Source organism: Pleurodeles waltl, chromosome 5 (assembly GCF_031143425.1).
Source record: "Pleurodeles waltl isolate 20211129_DDA chromosome 5, aPleWal1.hap1.20221129, whole genome shotgun sequence".
Classification (NCBI taxonomy): domain Eukaryota; kingdom Metazoa; phylum Chordata; class Amphibia; order Caudata; family Salamandridae; genus Pleurodeles; species Pleurodeles waltl.
This window is the reverse complement of record NC_090444.1, coordinates 321,640,221-321,646,220: the sequence shown is the minus strand read 5'-3', so window position 1 is coordinate 321,646,220 and position 6,000 is coordinate 321,640,221. Positions and strand designations below refer to the sequence as shown.

Sequence of the window (6,000 nt, the reverse complement as noted above, 5' to 3'; positions counted from 1 at the left end):
GCTTGCTAACACCACCTGATCCCACAACCTCAACATCATCTCATACGCTGACGACACTCAGCTGATCCTCTCCCTCACCAAGGACTCCTCCAAGACCAATCTCCACAAAGGAATGAAGGCCATCACTGAATGGATGAAGAACATCTGCCTCAAACTGAATTCTGACAAGATGGAAGTCCTCATCTTCGGCTCCACCCCCTCCACATGGGATGAATCCTGGTGGCCTGCCACTCTCGGAGCTGCTCCGACTCCCACCGACCAGGAACGCAACCTTGGATTTATCTTGGACTCCTCATTATCCATGACCCAGCATGTCAACGCCATCTCTTCCTCCTGCTTCAACACCCCCCACATGCTCCAAAAGATCTACAAATGGATTCCCACCAAAACCAGAAGAACAGTCACCCAAGCCCTCGTAAGCAGCAAACTGGACTACGGCAATGCCCTCTATGCAGGAACCACGGCCAAACTCCAGAAGAGGCTAAAACGCATCCAGAATGCCTCCACACGCCTCATCCTGGACGTCCCCCGCCACTTCCACATCACAAGCCACCTGAGAAATCTGCACTAGTTACCAGTCAATAAGAGAATCACCTTCAAACTCCTCACCCACGCTCACAAAGCACTGCACAACACCGGAACAGAATACCTTAACAGACAGCTTTCCTTCTACACCCCGACCCGGCATCTCCGCTCCACCGACCTCACCCCAGCAACCGTCCCACGTGTCCGCAGAACTACAACTGGCAGTAGATCCTTCTTGCACCTCGCCGCCAAAATGTGGAACGCTCTTCCCACCCACCTGCACCAGACCAAAGACCTTCTTACCTTCAGGAATCTTGTCAAGACCTGGCTGTTCAAGTAGTAGCAGCACCTCCCCTGCTCCCCCCCCTCCTCAGTGCCTTGAGACCCTCACAGGTGAGTAGTGCACTTTACAAATTCCTGATTGATTGATTGATTGACACCATGGTGGAATCCATTGTGTTTCCCTGAGGAAATGGGCCTGCCTGCAAATTAACACCTGGTCTGACTAGGAATTAAATAATGGAGCTAAGCAGTCTTAGCGCCATTATTTAGGTCCACCTCATACTTGTGCGTCGTTTCAGCGTCAGGAGTTAAATATGGCGTTGGGAGCTAGCGTCTTTTTTTAGGAAGGGAATGCCTACCTTGCATCTCATTGACGCAAGGTGGGTTGGTGCTTCCTCAAAATGGAGCTAACCCCATTACTTTGATGCTTAATGGGTCTAGCGTCAAAATATGAATATGGAATTAAGTTACCACCGTTTTAACATCAAAATTAATGACGCTTAGGTGACACTAACCGCCCATAAATATGGGCCTATGTTTCTAAGCGCTATACTAATATTTAGTTTTTGAAAATTTGTATCTTTGCTTGTGTATGTTGGATTGTTGTCATTTTGGTCATTTTTTTCAGATAAATATTAGCTGTTTTTCTAAACTGATGTGGAGTATTTATGTGGTGTTTTCACTATGTTACTGTCTGTGTGTACAAATACTTTACACATTGTCTCTGAGATAAGTCTGACTGCTTGTGCCAAGCTACCAAGGGGGTGAGCAGGGGTTATATTAGCTGTGTGACTCCCTTCTCCTGTCTAGAATGAGGGTTCCTACTTGGACAGGGTACAAACTACTGCCAACTAGAGACCCCATTTCTAACACTGGTGATCAGCGGTAAGGATAGAACTTGTATTTATACTTCACATACAGTGTACAGTTCTTCCATATCTCTGACCATTACACACCAACATACTGGTTTTATTCTTCTCTTTTTGCAACTTTTGAGTTTGATTCACAATCAAGTCTGGTGAGACATCAGTTAGAGCTGCAGAGCTGGTGTTTGAGCAGGAGAGATTGGAGACCTATTTGATGCCTTAGCTCAAAAACATCTACAAAGAGCTCACATGTTCTATTAAAGGCATCACTAAAAAGGAGGAGCTGCAAAAGGTGCTGATGGTCTCGTTGGCAGGAAAGGAGACTGATGAGCACACAGGGGTGGAGAATGCTATTGTGGAGGGAAAGGAGCAACACCTGCATGATGATTTAATGGAGAATCAGGATCTGCCTGGGAGGAGGGCATCTTCCAGGGCAAGTAGCATAGTTTCCTCGAGAGGTCTTACCCCAAAGGAGCTGGAGGACAGGGGGGAGGTTAGGAGGCTCTGAATGGACCTGGAGAAGCTCAAGCTGAAACATGAGATGGAGCTTGAGGTGAAGCTAGCACGGTTCAAAAGAGAGGCAGAAAAAGAGAAAATCGCCATAGAGAAAGAGAAATTCACCATAAAGGAGAAGAAAATGCTTTTAGCTCAAGAGCTGAGCTTAAAAGAGCTGGATCTAAAGAGCCAGTCCAGGAAAGATGGTGGCAGCAGTTCTCCAGTGCTGTCTAAGGGTAAGGTATGTATACACCCAAGAATGCGGTGGAGGATTTGGTTGTGGGGGATGACATAGAGCAGTGGTTCAGGGGCTATGAGGTGGCACTGAGGATGCATAGGGTCCCTGAGAGAGATTGTGGGGCAGGCCTGTGGAAGTATTTCTCAGTGAAGGGGAGGGACACCTTGTAGGCTTTAGAATAAGAGAACAGGATGAGTTACCCTGCCATAAAGGGCACACTGACCAGGAGGTGTGGGCTCACCCCAGAAAGTTACAGGGTAAAGTTTAGGGAGAGTACTAAACTTGGGTTGCATACGTGGGTGGAATATGATGATTCTTTCTGCAGAGCACTGGATGGTTACATGGACGACAGACTACCAGGCACCAGCCGGCGAAACTAACATGTGCACTTAACTGCACTTCACTCCTCCTCCCCCTTCCATGCCCAGGCCTGCCCCTCCCTTTACATGCTGGCTTACCTGAGCCAGCAGCTAAAAATTAAAATGAAATATTGTTTTATTTTTCAGCAGCTGGCTCCTAGCCTGTGTGTGATGCTCCTCCACCACGGTGGAGGAGCAGCCACTGCGTGTTCTTTTGAACAATGATAAATGCAGTCGCGAGTAGGAAATTATAGTTATGACCTAGTTTCCATAGGAAAAGCATTGTTTTTTTTGCTTGTCTTTATATTTGGACACCATTTGTCAAATCTTCATGAAATGTTCTACGAAAAGTGTTCCTGAGAATCTTGTTGTACATAGAAACTTTCACGATGATCCATCAAGTGGGAGCCATGAAAAAGGGGGGGCAAAAAGTTGACTTTCCCATCATAATTCCCATAGGAATTATAGACACGACTACAGCCCAAACTGCTGGACAGAATTACACCAAATTTGACGGAAGAGCAGCTCTAGATCCAGAAAGAGTGCTTTCTGTTATTTGGTGTAAATCCATTTTGTTGTGTTTGAGGTATTGAAAGAAAAATAAATATTGATATCTAGAGGTGCGAAGGATTCACAAACAATAAGCTTGTACAGAGTTAAGCAGCGCTCTGATTGGCTGCCAACACTTCAACCAGGAAGTGTTGGCAGCCATCTAGGGACTTGGCTTGAGCCGATTTCCCAGAAAAAAAAGGATCTGGTGTTGGAGTCCCAGAGGGACCCTGACAGAACAAAAAAAGCACTTAAAAAAATAAATTGCTGCAAATTTGCAACAAATTTATGAATTTGCTGCAAAAAAAGGCAAGAACAGTCTCCTGCGCTTGTTTTACTAGAGCCCCTTGGTGGACCAGTTTCCGGGGGCATATAATGGATAAAGGAGGGGATGCACAAGGCACCCCTACTGAGCTTATTAATGCCCTGGGGACCACCAGTTCCCTGGGGCACCTATTTAATTATATGCCCCCCGCTGCGTGAGTGACCGCTGCCTACCTCGTTACTTGATAAAATAAACACAGTGGAACCAATGGGGCATGTGATGAAATCAATACAGGGCAGGGGGGCTGGTGTGACTTCTGGAGGGGACCACCACCTCCCCGGGCACATAATGAGTACTTTCTCCAGGCTCTCTGCCCTGCTGTGTGTGTGCCACCTGTCTCTCCTACTTATTGCTTTCCGTGGGCTCTCAGCCCCTTTGTGTGAGTGCCTGCTGCCTGCCTGACACTCCTTCTCACTGATTTCTACTTGCTCTCAGCCCTGTTGTGTGCATGCCTGCTGCCTGTCCCTCCTTCTCACTGCTTTCCCCGGACTCTCAGCATTGTTGTGTGTGTGTCAGGCACACCGTGTTCTTGGTGTTTCTGAGGAGCAGGCCCTTTAAGGAGGTGGCGTTCATTGACTTTAAGGTTGCACACAGCACCTCAAACAACCACTCATCGTCTGTTTTTTTGTCTCTGCACTCCCTGTTGGATGCTGCTGTTGTATTCAAATCCTACGTGTTCCTGAATTGCCGACAGACTTTTCTTGTGCTTTCCTTGCAGTTTTTTTCACCTGGCTCGGCCGGGCTGTGGTGGTTGTTTGGTGATGACAATCTGCATTCCTATTTTGGTAACGTGCCTTTGGCGCCATATTTTGAACTTTCATGGTTGCAGTTATCTTTATTAAGAGACATTATTGATTCTTGTTTTTTTTGTATTCTTTTCGGCATAAATCAAGTCTACCTCATTGTCATAAGTAATGGATGCTTATTTTCACGGAAACCACCACTTAGTTTCCTAAAGGATAAACCTATGTAACAAACTTATTTGGAACTCTGTTGAGCCTTATAGTGTATGAACTCAATTGGAGAATAAGTGTGTTCATGGCATGTTGTTACTTTTTATGTGTGTTATGAAACTGTGAGATTCTTCTATGGTATGAAGGAATACTCCTGATGAAGTATAAAATAAAGGACAAACCAGTGTTCATCGAATTAAGTTTATAACATTTGCCAGAACTGTGTATACTTAATTCAGAAATAAAGTGGAAGTGTTTCTTGCATCACTGCATTCTGATCGATTTTCCCTATTAAGTATATTAGGAATCTACTCACCTCATTATATATATATATATATATATATATATATATATATATATATATATATATATATACAATCCTCATTTCACAGAAATTAATCCTCAACAGGGGAAGCACTTACAAATATGACCACAGCAGCTCCACTTATGGAAAGGACAAATGATCCTAACTCCTGGGCTTATTGAAGGCAAAGAAAGTTTGTTTACTCTACCAAAAATGATCTGAAATACTTTGTGGAGGTGAATGCATCTTTCATCCATTGGAGCTCAATCAGACACTCTCACACCCAATATACTCTCTCACATGCACTCACACTTACAGGCAGCCACTCTTACAGACACTCCCACACCCAGAGACACCCAGAGAGAAAGGCCCTGCGCCAACTCCCGCTGACCATGGCCAAAGGCAGTGTGCAGCGTGAGGTTCGGTGGTGAGGGGGGTTGGCCACCGGTGTGGCGTTGGGTGGTCATAGGGGGTTGGCCAGAGGTCAGGCCCTGCAGTCAACCCCTACCATGCACCGCCAAACGCTATGCGCTGCAGGGATTGGATTAACGTATAGTAATGAAAATTACGTTACGTTAGAAACACAGAAATTCACTGAAAAAAGCAAAGGCGACAAGGCAGTTGTAGTTAGGAAATATAATTTTTTTTAAACTTAGAAATTCACTTAAAATACCAAGGGTTACAGGGACATTATAGTTAGGTTCTGAATTTACTCGCACAAAAGCACAGAAATACAGCAGTTCTAGTTAGAGTTATTTCAAGTAACTATAACTCGATGCCTAAGGTAACTATAACTCGCCATGCACTACCATTTACCCCAAATATTAGAACACTCATGACAACTTTTATAACATCAATAACAATATCAAAGAAGCAGTAGCAGTCGAATTATTTAAGAAACAACTGTGCATGGCGGGGGCACAAGTAAAAGTTACATTAGGCCGAACGTTATAGTTAATTGAAATAACTCTAACTATAACTGCTGTATTTCTCTGGTTTTGTGGGAGTAAACTCAGAACCTAATGATAACATCCCATTTTTTCTGTAGTTAATCACTGTTTGATTTGGTTGTTTCCGTCTATGTTTTGTGTGAAGCAGCACGGA

The 6,000-nt window shown here is 44.7% G+C and overlaps 1 pseudogene; it reads left to right on the top strand.

Moving 5' to 3' along the window:
* Positions 1 to 2,181: 2,181 nt before the first annotated feature.
* The window catches only part of LOC138297027 (methyltransferase-like protein 22 pseudogene), a 145,650-nt pseudogene continuing 141,831 nt past the window's right edge, over positions 2,182 to 6,000 (top strand).